Genomic DNA, 17,711 nt, shown 5'->3' on the forward strand with positions numbered 1-17,711 from the left:
GCAGGACTCTTTTCCCTAAGTTAGGAGATGGAAGCTCTTGGGATTTGCAACTCTAGGCTGAGCAAGCATGAGACAGTGTCCTGCAGGGAACTGTAAGAAGGCACTGACCCTTTAAGGCCGGAGGAGGTAGTTACTCCATTCGGGGGAAAAGAGATGAAGACTGTGAAGGAAGTTGGTTCCTGGGAACAGCCCGTGTCTGGGAGAATGCACCTGCCGGAAAACCCAGGCCACTGTTCCTTTAAGGGCCTGGACCCAGGAGCCTTGTGGAGTGGGAATGGGAGGGTGCCTCTTTTCTCCCAGACAGGTGTTTGAGGTAATTAGACCCACCTGGGAAAGGTCAAGGAGTGATCAGATGCCAGGGGGGTGTTACTCCAAGCCCAGTCAGAGAACATGAGCTATTAAAGCCCATGGGGGGGAGGAAATCAACTAGCCCAGCAGGCAGCTCCAGGCCAGAGAATTGTGTGATCCTCTAAACTGGAGGTATAGACCAGGGAGGTCAGAATTTACAGCCACCAGAAGGAGGGCTGTGCAAACCTCTGTGCTTAAGGAGAGAAGCGTCTGTAGGCTGGGGAGGCTGGTACTAAAAAGGACGCAGTCCCTAGGAGGGCTGTGAAACCCTGAACTTTGGGGCAGGCGGAATGGGGGCTTGTCCGGGAGCTGGATGGCGTTTCATAAATTAGATCCCAGGGAAGGGGGAATAAAGGCCTTCTGCTGTGAGTAAATTATTTCAGAGAACTTGGGGGGCGGGAAATGGAGGCCACATGGCTCCAGGGCCGCTCCAGGCCCCAAGCGGGCCCCTGGGAGTGGCACTTGTCTATAGGAACAATCTTGCGTTGACTGGATCATCTAAGAGGCCTTTTTTATGTTGTGGTGCCAAGAAAGACCTTTGACCCGCCCCTTGATCATGCCAAAGGGGGAAGGCACAAGTTGTAGCTGGCAGGATGCTAATCTGCAGCCTCTGCTGAGCTCCTGCACTGGCTGGATGTTACTCCGCAGGGAAGCCACTGAGCATGTAGGTCTCAGAATGCCCTGCAAATTACCCTCACCATTTGGGCTAGGCGCATGCAGGGCCTTTCACCCTCTGACCCCCGGCCAGGCTAGGAGAGACACTTGGCATGCAGATAACAGCAGACGTTTTTTTTTTTTGGTAGGCTCTCTGAGTTTGTGGCATGGCAGCTCTGGCTCTCTGGGGACTTCACAGCTTGTCGCGAGATCGTGTGAGGGGTGCGGATCCATCCCGGAGGCCTCAGGTCAGTCATTTCTCTAGCACTTTTCAGTGTGGTTTTTAGTGATCGTTTCACCCCTGTTGAAGGCTGCTGCAGGGAGGGGGGAGCATGCCCTGCTGCACTGCTTGTTCTTTAGCCTGTTTATTGAGACGCTCCCCAGCTGCACGTAGGGAACCAGGCGTGTAGGTAGTTGGGCCGACGACACTCCTGTAGGCTGCTGACTTGGTTTGCTTTGTGGCCCGTTCAGATGTGGTATGGCAAGAGGGGACGGATGGCTAGGCAGCTTTCTTCTGCATGTTCAGTTAGGACCTGCCGACGTGCTAAACGCTGATTGCTCCCGTGTCTGCCCCCTGTCGGGCTAACGTCCCCAGCTCACCCTCTGATGAGGCTTCACTGGGGTTGGGTGGGCAGTGCAGACTCCCCGCCTGCCCTGGAGAATGGCAGAGAGGATGACTGGGGATGGATCTCAGCGTGGAAAGCTTTTCTCCCCAGCTCTCACAGAAGGGGTCTGTGTAGGCAGCATGGGTGGTGGGGTTGCCCTAATGGACCTTTGTCTCCAAAGCGAGATGCCGGCAGCCTGGTGGCACCAGCTGTCCTGTCCCATCCCACTAAGCATCCGTGGGGGCTGAGGGTGAATTCCATCTCCGCTCTGTCGTTCCTAATTGACTCGGGCTGCGTGGGACCCGTGTGAATTTCACCATCGGTGTAAACAGGAGTGTGACAGGTTCCAGTTCACAGTTGAGGGTTTGTGGCATGAACTCTGCTTTCACCAGCAAGTGGTCTAGGATGGGAGGAGGGGATTGGTAAAGATTAATAACAAACAAAACTCAAGATAGAAACAAGCAGTTTAAAAAAAAAAAATTCTTTGAGTCTCAAAGAACAAACATGCCTGAAGATCCAGGATTAAAAAGAAGTTTCTCGAAGCAAACAGGCAGCATCTGTGATCTTCCTTTCCCCTAAAGTTCAGCCCTCCTGCTTCCTCTCTTTGCAATCTCTGTACCCAAGAGTGTTTTGTGGGTGTTCACTAGACACTGCCAGCAGAAGGAGGGTTAAGTGAGTGGGAAGGGGGTGGAGAGGGAATCCCTGCTTGGAACTTGAGACTTTCCAGCTGAGAAGGAAAGATTCAGAGATGCAGACACAATCATACAACACTGCAATCAACTCCTGTGTCAAAAGAAGTCAGGAAAAGCACATAAATAACTCCACAGCCACATTTAATATAGGGCAGGATATGTATCAATAATGCCACCACTTCCTCCAGGGTAAGTATAGAAAAGCTTCATGTCAAAAATGGTTGCAAATGGTTTGAATACTTTGAACTGGTTCTGTGTGGACTTCAGAAATTGAGGTAGCTTTAAATTCAAACTCTTCGGGTACCAGATCAAATAGAAACTCTCTAGCTGAATGCAAGTTTCAGGTTTGCTTGCAAGTAATCTCCAGAATTAAACTCTGATCTGGAAGGAAGACACAGCACAAACTATATTGTTTCCTGCCGTAAATTCAAAACTCCAAATGGGCTGCCAAGAACTGAAAAGCACACTCATTTAGCAGGAATGCAAATCTGTCTGTGAGCTTTAATGTGCAAATGTAAGGGCACTTCTTCCTTAATGAATTTACTCCTCGCTGCAGTCAGTTTGATTTGCTCTGGATACCTTCCTGCTTCAGTGTAATGAGCAGCACAGCATCAGGTAATCCAGGTTTTAGGATGGTCTCTCCTGAAGCTGTCACTTTAAGGCTGTGAAGTGTCCTCTGTAAATCTGGTGTAAGCAATAAATTTTGCTCAGCTGCATGTGTAATGTACGATAGCTTCTGTGATCATTGAGGCGGATTTGTGGTCAATCCATTTGTCTCAATGATCCATGGGGTTTTTGTTGATATAGGCAGAATAAAATGGATGGACGGAAAGGAGGGATGGTTCTAACTAGATTCTCAGCAGGACAGTCTCCCTTAGTTGGATGATAACTAGGGACAGTGACTTTTATTGCATTATGATTAATACCAATCTTTATAGAATGGCTTTTGGTCAGTACGCTTCAGTTCAGAAACAATTTCACGTTGGGGTATTTTTGTGTGTGTGTGTGTGTGTGTTTTTGTAAAATGCCTGTTTTCCATTATTAAACTGGGAGACAAACTAAGATGACAGTCATATTTTCCTAACATAAATTTCTCTCTCTCAAACCTCCCTGAATACCATTAATTGTAGTAGCATATCCCTGTGATCCAGCTGTCAGAAAGCCATATTCATGGAGGTGGGCTTAGAAGCCCAGTGTTTCCCTTGGTCAAGTCCTCGCTGTAGGAAAGGACGGATGCCCAAATGGAAACATGGACAGGCGGAAGGGTTGGAAAAGAAGGATGTCTGATGGGGGAGTGGAAGAGAAGGGCTCTGGCGTTAAGTCTGTCATGATGAAACTCAGGTGGCGGATGGAGATTTTTCTGGCCATTTCTAATCCCAAAACATAGTCCCTCTTGTCCTGTTCCCTGCACTGATTGCTCTTGGCAATATACACTTGTGTCAACTGCAGCTGTACGGCTCTAGGCTTGTTATTGATGGGAAGCAGCAATTTCTTACCTCTTGGGACTGGAGCTAAGGGAACCTGGGGTCTGCACTCATTAATGAAACCAACATGTAGCCCAGGTTGTGTGTCTAAACCTTGAGCTGGTTTCGGGGCCTAGGTTTACCTGCTCCCCCAGACTACTGCCCCCTTATCAGTGAAGTCTTCCACAACCCTGTAGCCAACCTGTCCATCACCATGGGGTCTGGGTACCAATATTCTGCAGGGCTGTGGGCCTGCAACCCTACCATCTCCCTACTCTGATCTGCTCTGTAGGGATTTTCTATGGCTGCTTCCCTCTATGATGAATCTTTTGGAGAGCCCTCTGGTGTGACCAACCCCACTGCCCTGATGGAGGGAAAGTCTTCAGGTGACAGGAAGCACCTGATCCCTTCACTTCTGCAGTGTCAGGAGCAGCAGTGTACACGGCAGCTTCCTGTGGTGAGCCAGAGACCCACGGAGGTTCCCTGCAGCATTGCTGGGAAAACTCAGACCTACGTTAGCGCCATATGTGGAGCTTGGCACTGTAGCCAGGAATCCCTTGGCCAGTGAGATGTTGCTGGGGAAAGCCATGACATGAACTTACGAAGCGGCTCTGCACCAGTCCCAGTTCAGGTGTCTGACAGCAGTGAGAGCAGAATTGTCATCTCCTGGATGTTTTGCTGGTTCCCTCTAGGCACTGGCCCTGCCTCCCCCAAGGATTCTCTGGGGGGGGCGGGGGGGGGGAAGGGCCAGCTGATACCCACTGAAAGTCACAGGAGAGACAGGCTGGAATTGTGGTAGTGGAGGCTGATGAGTTAGGGTTACAGGCTTCCATGGAAAAGGCCAGTGATCCCAGTCCAGGGTGAAAAACGCAACCATGTAATAAAGGAAACAAATCTGCCTTTCCCCCTTGTTCTGCAAGATGCCTCCAAGAATTTAACCCAGGTCTCCTGAGACCCAGTCCACAGCCTTATTCACTATCCCTTCCTTCCTCTAGTGTCAGCATCTGAAGTGCAAATGGAGAACCCTGGTTAGGTCTCACCCAGTCCATTCTCCTGTTAGTGCAGGAGTGTTCCCTGCAGTGCATGTTGATAGTGGTTTTGACGTGATTTGTTTGAAACGTTCCCTGGAAAGTGTCTTCCACGGCTGTTGTAGCCTTGCTGAGCTCAGTTTCAGGAAATTGGTCCCTTTCTCAGCTTCCTCCCAGGATCCCTAGTGATACCACCTGAAATCCTTCATGTTCATTGCCAGAGTTGATCGGTGCCAGGGTTTTTTCATTTAAACTAATTGCTGAATGAATTTACCTAAATGGAGAGTGCAGTGGACTAGGATTTGGGAGGCTTGGCTTCTGTTCTTTGTCTTCCACCGGCTTGCTGGGTGACACTGGGCAAGTCACGTCACCCCTCTGCGCCTTAGTTTCTCCATCTGATACTTCCTCTTTTTGTGAAGTACTTTGAGATCTACACTGAAAACCACTAGAAGAGCGAGGTGGTATTATATTCTTCTTGTTCCTGAGTGCCATTTTCTCCCTCCTTCAAACCTTTATATGGTGACCGCTTTTAAAAATTCCTGCACTCACTGGTTTCGTTCCTGGACTGAAATGTTGGAAAGGCCATTAACTGGGGTGAAGCTTTTTGTGCTCAATCTGATCATGTCTGTTTAGGATCATGGCACAAACCTACAACAATTCTCAGCCAGGCAGCTGCAGCTTCACTGCTCAGAGGTTAAATTGGACAGTTGCTCCTGGCCACAAGGAACCGCCCGTAGAGAAATTCTCTGACTGTGGGACAGGGATCCTGCAATAAGTGGGATATATGAGCTGGTGTAGTGCGAGGGTCGGGGAGGGAGGAGAGAAGGAACAAGCAGAACAATTCTTTATCCAGATTGGAAGCACGCTGAGTTATTTTGCATAAATCCTCTGTCACCAGTCCCAGTTTCAGATGTACACGGCCTCCTAGAAGTTTAAATTTAAGGGAACTGTGATGGATGGACCAAAGCCGGCTTCTTTTCATGGCTAGTAAGACAGCTGCCATCTTGGCTGACACGTTGGGGAGTGGCCAAAGCTAAAAGGCTGAGCTAATACAGCTTGTGCTGGAGAGACCGGCTCGGTGGCGAAGGGCCGCAACAGATTTATGTCCTCTGAGTCGGGCACAGACGAGGAAGTGTCAGACACGCTCACCGGTGGGTTACACTAATGCCTGTCAGAGTTGGGGTCTTGGAACACGGCTGCTTCTAAGCTCTCAGAGGGAGAGGAAACCTCTAGTTGTTAACGCAGTGACTTCTCCAAGATGCCACTTCAGCCTGACCCAGCCCTGACTCTTCTTTATTTATTTTATTTTTGAAATAACCCCTGGGATGCTTGAAACAGAAACCATCCTTCTCCATTGCCTGGGCACCGGTGATTTGGCGGCCAGGTGGCAGCCAGAGATTGGAGTGGATTTAGCCAGTTAGCAAATGTCTCCACCCAGTCCCCAGACTCACTGTGTCTGCAGAGTTTGTGGTCAGCAGGCAGCAGTGCTGCTGGGAGAGCTGATCTCCAACCGAGCCGAAAGGAGCTGTGCCGTGCCAGTCTCACGCGTGTGGCCTCTTGGCTCCCCAGGATTGTCCGGCCCTGCCCTGTTCCAGCAGCAAGGGCTGCTGGGACTTGTGGTGCATGGGCAAGGCTTGGGTGTTATGGAAGCCAACTGCAAGGCATGCTGGGTAGAGAACTCTCTCTCCACAGTTGAGGATCTGCGGTTTCCAATGACCATCCCTACTGGGGCCAAGAAGCCAGAGAGGGAGCCATAGGCAGCTTTTCAACCAAGGGCTGGGGAGATTGAGAATTTGGTTCATATTCCCTGATTCCACCGGTTAGTGAATTCAGCCTCCATATAGACTCACTGCATGAGCACCGGTTGTGGGGAGGACCTTGGCGGAGGAATCGGGGGTAGTGCTCTGATTGGTCAGGTTTGGGTGCCTGTGTGACCCAGGGACCTCTGGCTGCCCACTGGCAGAAGACACGGGGATGCGGAGGGCTTTGCAGGGATTTCCTGGGTCAGATACCTGCGTAGTAGTTCACCGAAGGGCAGCATGTGAGGTTTCTACCAAGAGCCAGTAGCCCACTGCTCATTGTCGTCGTCGCAAGATGTACGTACGACATTATTTAAGGAGTTACGTATCTGTATTAAAACTCGTGTTCTTGTGGTGTTGGATTTAAGGCAGGTCACCAGGAGGTGATGCGCCTTGGAAATGCTCCTTTCAGACAGGAGATAATGGACACTTGTCTTCCCGTCGGGCCTATTGGGCATTGGAGGCCTATTTGCATACTGGGCCAGCTGTCTCTTAAGGTCTGTCTACTCTGCAACAACAAAAAAAAAAAAAAAAGGACCTGTGACAACAAGTCTCAGAGCCCAGGTCTGTGGACACCGGCTTGTGCTACAGAGCTAAAAATAGCGGGGTAGATGTCTCCACTCGGGCTCTGAAACCCACACTGCTCGCTGGTCTCCAAGCCCATCCAAGCGGGAACATCTGCTTTACTATTTTTAGTGCTAGAGCATGAGCCTTTTCAGTGTAGACATCGTGCCTACAGAAGCACAGAGCTGTTGCTGGGTTGCCCGGGTCCCATTTGGTTAATGCTGCTGCTAGCAAAGTGCTCTGGATGAAGTAAGAAGGGACTCAAATTCTTTCCGAAATCCTTGAACAGAGCTGTTTGTAGAGCAAACCTTTGGTTCAATTAAATATATATCCACATATCTCTGCCCTAGCCCGGAGTGGGAGTATCTGAATATTGTGCAAGAGACTATTATGGCAGCATGGCTGACCTGGCCAGAAAAGGAGCTACTGGGAATCCTCAGATGGCGTGATGGGTGGACAGCTCCTCATTGGGTTCTTGGCATATTTTAACCCAAAGCCGGCAGCGGTAATGGATCTAATCCAGGGCTATGCCTCTTGTCTGCCTTTCACAAGCCATGACTGGCAAGGGTCCTACTCGAGCTCCCCTGGCACGCCAGTGACACCTGTCAAAGCCTAGTGAGTAAGTGTGTTTGTGCTCTCTAGCTATAGCCCCATAAGGATCGGGGCAGAAAACCAGACCGCGCCATGTTCTGCACCGCCCTGCAGCTCCCACTCCATGACCCTCCCCTGTAGTTGGTCAGTCAATATTAGTAAACAATGAAGAGGACAGGTCACTGATTCACAGCGGTCTGGATTGCTTGGTACGCTGGCAAACAGGCAAACAAGATGCCTTTTAATATGGCTAAACGTAAATGTGTACATTAAGGAACTTGGCCTGTTGGCCATGCTTAAAGGATGGGGGATCTCTCCTGGGAAGCAGTGATGCTGGAAGTGACTTGAGGGTTGTAGTGGATAATCAGCTGAACGAGGGCTCCCAGTACGACACTATGGCATAGACGCTGTAAGTAGGGGTGCTGTTGTGCCCCCCTGGCTTGAAGTAGTAATAACAACCCAAACACATGGTTTCCACCGTCGGCACCCCCACTATAAAAATGGTTCCAGCACACTGCGCTGTGGCCAAAAGATCTAATGGGATCCTGGGATTCATAAATAGAAGTTTTGAAAGGAGTAGAGAAGGGTGACCAGATGTCCTGATTTTATAGGGACGGTCCTGATATTTGGGGTTTTTTCTTATATAGGCGCCTATTATCCTCAACACCGTCCTGATTTTCCACGCTTGCTATCTGGTCATCCTAGAGCAGAGAAGCTATTTTCCCTCTGTATTTGGCACTGTATTTCCCTCTGTATTTGGACAGTAGCTGGAATACTGTGTCCAGTTCTGGTGCCTCCAACTCCAGAAGGATGGTGATAAATTAGAGAGGTTCAGAGAAGAGTCATAGGAATGATTAGGGGATTAGAAAACATGCCTTAAAGTGGTGGACTTAGAGCTCCATCTATTTAGCTTGCCAAAGAGAAGATTAAGGGGTGACTTGATAGTCTATAGGTATCTGTATGGGGAACAAATATTTAATAATGGGCTCTTCAATCTAGCAGGGAAAGGTTTAACACAATCCCATGGCTGGAAGTTGAAGCTAGACGAATTCCGGCTGGAAATAAAATGTACCTTTTTAATGGTGAAAGTAATTAAGCACTGGAACAATTAACCAAGGGTCATGGTGGATCCTCCATCACTGATGGTTTTTAAATCAGGATGGGATGTTTTTCCAAAAGCTCTGCTCTAGGAATGATTTGGGGGCAGTTCTCTGGCCTGTGTGATACAGGAGGTCAAACTGGATGATCACCAAGGCCAGAAGGGACCATTGAGTCTATGAATATGGCGATACTCCATACATCCAAATCACAGAAACCTGCATGGCATAGAGCAGTAAATAACTCCCCTGATGCTCTAGTGGTGGCACTAAACTGTTAAAGCTGCCCATTAGTCTAGGGTTCTTGCGTGACAAACGAGGTATTGAAAGAAACAGGCATGTGCAAAAGAAGCCAAACCTTGCCTTCCTTTTTTTTTTACTGGCTTCTTTCACTGGCTCCGCTGGCAGCTTCTCTAGAGAGAGAGCACAGAGAGAGCTGGTCACTGGTGCAGTAAGGGGGATTGTCAGGATATTTACCTCCAGGATCGCTTTACAACACCGAACATTTAATTGGGGTGGGCGCCAAAGCTGCACGAATTGAGTTCATTTTTTTTGGTCAGCCATCCACTCTGTTCAACACCTTTTGCCAGTGACCTGTTTCTTTCCTGTGACCGGTTTTAATTAACATCCTCTTCCCCATGATGTAAATGGTCATGGTCAAATTGCTTCCTTTCCCCACTTTTCCATTGCCTCTCTCTGGCTAAATGCTCCCCCAAGATTTGCCTGGATTAATAGAAAGAATTTGTTCCAGTGTGACTGGTTGGGTCATGCCTGCCTGAGTTTTTTGTTTGCCTGCAGCCGATTTCCCTATTCCTGAATTCTCCTACCAATATACGTGATAGTCATATCCTACAGTGTGCTGCACTGTTTCTATAGCATCTTAGAGATGTGAAATGCTACAGAAGAGCTAAGTACTATGCTAGCCTTCATCACCTCATTCTATACAGGTCAGAACCCTGTAATCTTTATTCAAGTCGGATGATGTGACAACAAAGCAAAGCATTTCTTACAAATATTAGTTTTGCTTTTAAAATGAAGTTACTTCCACCTAATGCCCCTTTTTCGCTGACATCAGACTTCGGTTGGGTGTGAACTGAAAGTAAGAGCAGATCCATCTCTGGGGTTTTGAATTCCAAAGTCCCTGCATCTCTGGACATTGAATGTTTAAAAGCAATTCTGGAACAAACAAATGTTGCTGCACCTTTCTGCTTTTTGTAGAAGCTTTCCCACAGGAATTTAATCGAAACTTCATGTACTGAAATATCCAGAGACTACTTAAATCTATGCACAGGAGAGTAAAATTTGCACTTTCCTTTCAAAGATCCAATCCCATGTTCAAGCCAAAACACACCCACTCTCTCTATCTGTAGATAATATAGAAAATACATGTTTCATTACCTGCATGACAAACTCTCACAATCTGCTTTCCTCACCTGTCTATGTGGCTGAGCAGGGTTTGACCTTGAAGCTCTTCACCCCGAGAGCAACCAATTGGGGAAAAAACCCTACAGAGTTTAATAGAAATCTCTGCGTCCTTTTTTTTAAACCCTCATAGAATTGAATAGAGAATCCTTGCTATCCAGTTCTGTAGGATCCCTCCCTATGGAGAGGACCTCATCCACTATTAATTTCTATAGAATTCTGATAAGGTTCTGTAGATCCCTGTTAAACGGTGTGGTGGGGGCATTAACTAATGAACCAGGGTCGCACAGTAGGCTAACTAAGAAACATATCTGTTGTAGAAAGTTACTGTGCACAATCACTGGTTGTAGTGACAAAGGAAGTGATGGCATTTCAGCAGGTGTAGTGTTAAGGATAAAAGTCCAGGCAGTAAAGGTGGGAAAGGGCCTGAAGCCCTCTCACTAAGGGCTCAATCTTGCAAGGCATAGATCACCTCTAGGGAGGGGTTGAACTATTCTTAACTCTCATTGATCTCAAATGAATTTGCGGCTGCTCAGCAGCTCCCTGGAGAAACGCCCCATCTTGCAGGACTGGGGCCAAGGAGGGCCCAGTAGGCATTTACTTGCTTTGCCCACCTATAAATACCCCTCTGGTTCATGATATATTATAGAGAGGAAAAAATCATTCTATAGTCCGTGCCTCACCAGCGTGTGTAACCACATCCTACCCAGGGCATTCCACGTCTAATCAGAGTGGGTTGAAAAATGTGAACACATTTTTTTTGCAGAAGATTTGGATGTAACTTTCACTCTGCACCTTTCAAAACGGAATGCATTTTTGGTTTTTAACAATGCTGGGTTTTTCAAAAAAAAATTCTCTCCCAATGTTTTGGGTTTTGTTTTCTTTTTTGCTTGTTGGTGTTTTCCCCTTACACCCCATTTTGCCACTGGAAAAAAAATCACAGCCCTTGATATTTTAAGATGAGGTTTTGTTTTTTTGTTTTTGTTTTTGTGTATGTCCTTTTTTTAAACCTTTGGAATTGCAATGTCATGTAAAAAATAAATATAAAATACATATCATCTGCATCCTAACCTTCACACAATAGCACAACACATCTGTCCATCTTATTTCCTTTTTTTTGCCATCAGAAAAACTGTATCCAATGCGACAGGGAAGAGAAGCAAATTTTTAAATTTCTTGCTAGATACGTAATTAATGGCATATTTTCTAATTGGTTTTACCTTAAGTAAACTCTGACTAGAGTAAACTCCATTAGAGTTCTGACGGGTCTAGCTGTCCATCTCCTAGAGAAGCTAATGTGCATCCTGCTACTGGCTGGATCAGGGCGGGGCCCCTGGTAATTACACTGCCTCTAACGAAGACTTTTTCTGATTTTTCTGTTTTAATGGGTATGGATTTGTTGGTAGAATTTCTTCACAGCACTCAACTTTTCTTTAAAGGGACACTGGCAAATAATTTTAGGCCCAGTGATTAAAATATTTTATGAACAAGGGATGCAAACAGAAAGCAGCAATTAATCTTAACTAATGTAAATGAAGGGCTGAGAAAAACAATCTGCTACAACAGTGTAAGCCCCAGTGCTTTTTACATTGTCCTACTCCAACCTGGTCTACACTACAAACTTACATCAGCATAATTACATCACTGAGAGGTATGAGAGAACCACACCCCTGAGCAATGCAGTTATACTGATCTAACTCCTGGTGTAGACAGCGTGATGTCAATGGGAGGGCTTTTCTTGTCACATAGCTACCACCTCTTGTGCAGGTGGATTAACTATGCCGAAGGAAGAAGCTCCTCCGTCGGCGTAGTAGCATCTTCCTTAAAGTGCTACAGCAATACAGCTTTTTAAGTGTAGATCTGCCCTCACTGGGTGAGGACAAGAAAGTGAATCAGAAATGGAAAGTGCAAATGACTTATTTATACTCAGTAGCTAGGAGGGCAGTGGAAAAGTAAAACGTGAAGCAGAAAGGGTGAAAACGAAGTTAGACTTCCAAATGCTTTGCATGATTTTAGTAACCTTTTCAATATGGAAGAATAAAAATAGTAAATATTGTTCACTTTAAAAGCTATAAAACTAGGCTAAGGGACACCTTGGTGCCCTTCTGAAAAACAGCAATGGTTTGAAATCAACACAGCTATGTCTTGGGGGTGGAGAATGAGCTTTCTGAAGTCCAGTCAGTGAGAATGTGTTAAATGTTCTTTAAAAGACCTGTGTTTATCTATGCTTTATCTCTTTTTAAAAACACTTTGGGCTAGATTCACAAAGAGGACTTAAGGTACTTAAGAACTTTTATGTCTCCTGATGCCTACTGGAATTCACAACCCTGAGTTAGGTGCCCAGGTTCCCTATATAATGCATAGGGAGAGTTAGGCATCTAAAAAAGGGATTAACAGAAGCCAGCATACTAAGCAGGGAGCTAGCCAGTTGGAAACATCAAGGAGAAGGGTGGAACCTAAGGCCCCACCCCTCCAAAGGGGAAGTTGATAGTAGTGAATATAAATCAGACATTAGGAATTGTAGAAAATTGATAAGGGAGGCTAAGGGACACAAGGAGAAATCTATGGCCAGTGGAGTTAAGGAAAAATAAGGAATTTGCTATATTTGGAACAAAAAGAAACCTGGAAATGGTACTGATCCAATACTAGATAGAAATGGTTGAATTATCAATAATAATGCAGAAAAGAGAGAAGTGTTCAATAAATATTTCTGTTCTATATTTGGAGGAAAAAAACAGATGATCTAGTCTCATCAAATGGTGATAGTTGCACTTGTTTAATTCCACTAGTATCTCAGGAGGATGTTAAACAGAAGCTACTCCAGTTAGGCATTTTTAAATGAGCAGATGGCCAGATAACTTGCCTCCAAGAGTTTTAAAAGAGCTGGCTGAAGAGTTTGCTGGACCATTAATGTTGCTTTTCAATAAGTCTTGGAGCACTGGGGAAGTTCCAGAACACAGAATGAAAGCTAATGTTGGGCCAATTTTAAAAAAGGGTAAATAGGATGACCCGGATAAATAGGATGATCCAGGCAAATATGGGTCTGAAAGCCTGACATCAATCCTGGACGAGATAATGGAGCAGCTGATATAGGTCTTGATTTAATAAAGAATTCAAGAAGGGTAATGTAATTATGCAAATCAACATGGGTTTATGGAAGATAAATCAAATTAGTTTGACAGGATCTTTTTTATTTAAGATTAAAAGTTTAGTCAATAAAGCTAATGGTGTTGACATAACATACTTACATTTCTGCAAGGCATTTGACTTAGTTCCACAAAACATTTTTATTTTAAAAAAAAACTAAAATGATATAAAATTAATGTGGCACACATAAAATGGATTAATACCTGGCTAACTGGCCGCAAAATCTAACAGTAAATGGGAAAGCATGATTGAGCAGATGTGTTTCTAGTGGGGTCCCGCGGAAACTGGTTCTTGGCCCTACGCTCATGAACATTTTTATCAATGACCTGGAAGAAAACATAAAATCATCACTGATCAAGTTTGCAGATGACATAAAAATTGGGAGAGTGGTAAATAATGAAGAGGATAGGTCACTGATTTCTGAAGATAACGATCACTGAAAATGAAGTGGATCAGTCCCTGGATCACTTCATAAACTGGGCACAAGCAAACAATGTGTTTTAATATGGCTAAATGTAAAAATGTACATCAAGGAACAAAGATTGTAGGCCAAGCTTAAAGGATGGGGGAGTCTATCCTGGGAAGTAGTGACTCTGAGAATGATTTGAGGATTCTGGTGGATAATCAGCTGAACAAGCACTCCCAGTACGATGCTGTGGCCAAAAAAGCTAATGCGATCCTGGGATTCATAAACGGGGAATTTCGAGGAGGAGTAGAGAGGCTATTCTACCTTTCTATTTGGCACTGGTATGACAGCAGCTGGAATACTGTGTCCAGTTCTGGAGCTCCCATCTCAAGAAGGATGTTGATAAATTGCCAAGGGTTCAGAGAACGGTTGCGAGAAAGATTTGAGGATTAGAAAACATGCCTTGGAGTGGTAGACCCAAAGAGCTCCATCTATTTAACTTAACAAAAAGAAGGTTAAGGGGTGGTTTGATGATGATAGTCCATAGCTATTTACATTGGGACCAAATATTTAATAAGGGACTCTTCAGTCTAGCAGGGAAAGGTATAACACGATCCAAAGGAAGTTGAAGCTAGACCAACTGAGACTAGAAATAAGGCATGAGAGTAAATTAACCATTGGAACAATTTACCATGGGTCGTGGTGGATTCTCCATCACTGGCAATTTTCAAATCGAGACTGGATATGTTTCTAAACCATCTGCTTTGGGCATTATTTTGGGGATGTTCCATGGCCTGTGTTATACAGGAGGTCAGAGTGGATGATCTCAATGGTCCTCTTTGGTCGTAGACTTTGTAACTTAAAGGAACCTAAGCACCTATCCCCTCTTAAAATTCAAAAAAACCCCAAAGTAGATGGTAAGTGCCCCTTTTATACCCGAGAGCCCAGTGGTTAGACCATTCGCCTAGATTTTGGGAGACCTGGGTTCAAATCCCTCTTTAGCCTGAGTCAGAGAAGGGCTTGACCTATGGTCTCCCACATCCCAGGGGAGTGCGCTAGCTGCTGGGTTATAGAGTCATTCTTACTCCCTCTCCGGCCCAATGGGGATGCTCCATTTTTTTTCCATACAAAGTAGAACAGCATCAAGAGGGGAGATTGAGCCCTACCTCAGAATCCCCAGTAGGTTGGCAGGCAAGTCACTCATCGGGGGGGAGGGGTGGTGGTGCATGGGTCTCTGGCACATGGTTGTGCAATTCTGATGCTGTGCAGCAGCCAGCAGTGTTGCACATAAACACTGGCCAGTTCACTGCCATGTATTCGGTGTTGACACTTCTTCTATAAGAGAAGAGGGGACTTGGCAGATGACACTCCCTGTATATTACACGCTGGGGTTTTAAATACAGGTGCAGAGCGGTGTCGCCAGAAATCTATCATCAGCCAGTCAGATGACAGCTCTGGCCAGGACGCTCTCTTGTTTGTATCTGATTTATCTCTAGTCTTGCTTGCAACCTGAAGTCTCTTCCCTGGGCTGGAAGGAGCAGATCTGCAGACCAGGGCGTTATCCTCAAGGCTGTGGAACGAGAGTGTTTAAGGCTATGCTGCAGGGAAGGTGTGGAGATCAGCTGCTTCTCCTGGAGTCGTTGCCTGCAGGTCTTCACAAGTCCACTTGAACAAAAAACAATGGATTTTAAGTCATCCCTTCCAGCTGGTTACATCGGTGTGGTCTGCTGCGTTGGTGAATTATTGCTTTTGAATGTCTCCCTTGCTCGGGGAAGGCTGCGGTGGGGGGTTAGGACACTGGCTTTCCTTCTCTGGAGACCTAAGCTCCAATGTTGGCCTGAGCCACAAGTGGAGGTGAGATCTATGACCGCAGCCTCAGGCCTAGAAGAGGTGGATCCATGTGACCGAACCACCATTGGGCAGGACGGCTGAGGCCAACTCAGAAGTGGCCCAGGACTGAAGTAGCAATCATGCTAAATGGTGTTTGGGTCAGTTCCTTATTTACGGATCTCCCAGAGAGAACCAAATTCACCCCTGTCCTTACAACAGAGCAGAGGGCTAGATTTGGAGGTGCCCTGGATTTACGACGGTTTGGTGCTGCCAGAATCTGGTCCAGAGTCTCTGAATTAGAAAGTCATTTGTTCTGCTCAGAGCTGCCTCCTCCGTTACTGGGATTTCCAAAGGTTGGTCTGCTCTCTCTCCCTTGTGGCAGAGGTTTTCTTGCGGACACACGTTAGCTTGAAGCCGATGATGATGAATTAATTTCTACATAAGCATTTTTTTGTTTCAGTTGACACAATGGCGTCAGCCCCTTCCGAAGGGAGTTATTAGCTGGCTGTGGGATTTAAATGAAAATGACTTCTAAATGTACCATTAATGGGAGACAGCTGTTACCAACAGCACCGATGGCCTCACCTCTTTAGCATCAGATTAAAAATCATTAATAATAATCAGTGGGAAGCCATGGAGGAAGCTGGCAAATTTCCGCCTGGCCAAATTCTCACCCCAGCTGATCTGAATACTAGCTGTGGGGGGAAAGGGGACGGTGGACAGGAGTGAATGGAATGCAGGGAGAGCAGCTCCCGGGGCTGGGAGCTTGTGAGTTGTAGCCAGCAGTGGGTTTGGCTGAGCACATACGGATCTCGCATTCTTCAGGCACTAAAACAATAGCGTGAAATGAACAATGTTTGGAAAATGCAAACAGGGATGTAAGTGCAGAGCGAAGCCCTTGGGTTTGGGGTTTTCTGTCCCCCCCCCCCCTTTCCTTACAGAATGATCTAGATTTAAACAACACAACTGGCAAGCAAGCAAATCTCCCGCTCTTTCAATTCCCTCTGCTTTTTATATTAACCTCCCTCGGCTTGTCCAAGCTTGTGAGCAGAACAAAAGCTTTTTTCTTTTAACGTTATGTGCTCATTTCCAAATACTCTCTGCAGTCCCTTTACGGATGCTTTTGTTCTGCACACAACAGCTCTCACCCGCAGGCTTCAATGGGAACTCCATTCACCAACCGAGGGAAGCGTGTGTAGCAGTCATTGCATCCGTCCAAGGTTCCCCTCTCTTTCTGCTGCTCTCCAAGCAGGCGTCTGCTCAGGGCTTTTGTACACATGGAGTAGCTCCTGAATAACTCCATAGGTGGCAGTCTTATTCCGGAACAAGAGTGCCTTTGAAAACTGGATTAGACTGAACAGGATCAAGGCATTCTTGTTCCAGAATAAGAACGTCCACACACGTAATTATTCCAGAACAGCTATTGCACTTTAAAGTCACAGCTGACTTTAATCCGGGTTAGTTTTCCAGTGTAAACAGAATGAGAGGAGGCATCTGAAAGGTTTACTTGGGAAGATGGGATGCTACCGAGCACCTGACTGATGGATTCAGTTTGCAGAACAAACTAATTTCATACAGGCTGCAGCCGTTTATATTGGTGAGGGAAGATGGTTTTGTGGTGAAGGCTCTGGACAGAGATTCAATTCTAATCTCTGCCACAACCTTCCTGGGTGAGTTGCTGAGGGCTAGATGTTTGCAGGCAGTTAAGCACCTAACTCCCATAGAAATTAATTGGGGTTGCATGCCTGCATACCTTCTAAACATCTGGCGGTGAGGGCCTGATCCAAAGCACCTATTCATATCCACTGACGACAATTGGCTTTGGATCAGACCCTCAGAATTTCTGTGCCGCAGTTCTCCATCTATAATGCTTCTTGGCACTCAGTCTGGTGGATCAATTTTAACGAGAGTTCTCTGGGCTGCCTCTTGCTACATCTCTGTACAGCGCCTTGCGCAGTGAGGCCTGGATATCGGTTGGGGGACTCTAAGCACTACCCAAATAAAAATAATGATGGAGAGCATCGTGGCCTGAGGAGATTGCCTTTCAGATTCCTGACCCAGATGT

At 46.3% G+C, this 17,711-nt stretch overlaps 1 long non-coding RNA gene across 2 annotated transcripts; it reads left to right on the plus strand.

Moving 5' to 3' along the window:
* The first annotated feature begins 385 nt into the window (after window positions 1-385).
* On the plus strand, window positions 386-17,170 carry LOC137147831 (uncharacterized). 2 transcript variants are annotated; one of them, XR_010918368.1, is made up of 3 exons: window positions 386-480; window positions 1,152-1,250; window positions 15,313-17,170. It is a non-coding gene; the product is annotated as an uncharacterized lncRNA (long non-coding RNA). The 2 variants fall into 2 exon arrangements; XR_010918367.1 differs by lacking the exon at window positions 386-480 and adding an exon at window positions 491-713.
* The last annotated feature ends 541 nt before the right edge of the window (window positions 17,171-17,711 follow it).

Source organism: Emydura macquarii, unplaced genomic scaffold, assembly GCF_026122565.2.
Source record: "Emydura macquarii macquarii isolate MOO-44397 ecotype Brisbane River unplaced genomic scaffold, CSIRO-AGI_Emac_v2 contig_561, whole genome shotgun sequence".
NCBI lineage: Eukaryota > Metazoa > Chordata > Testudines > Chelidae > Emydura > Emydura macquarii.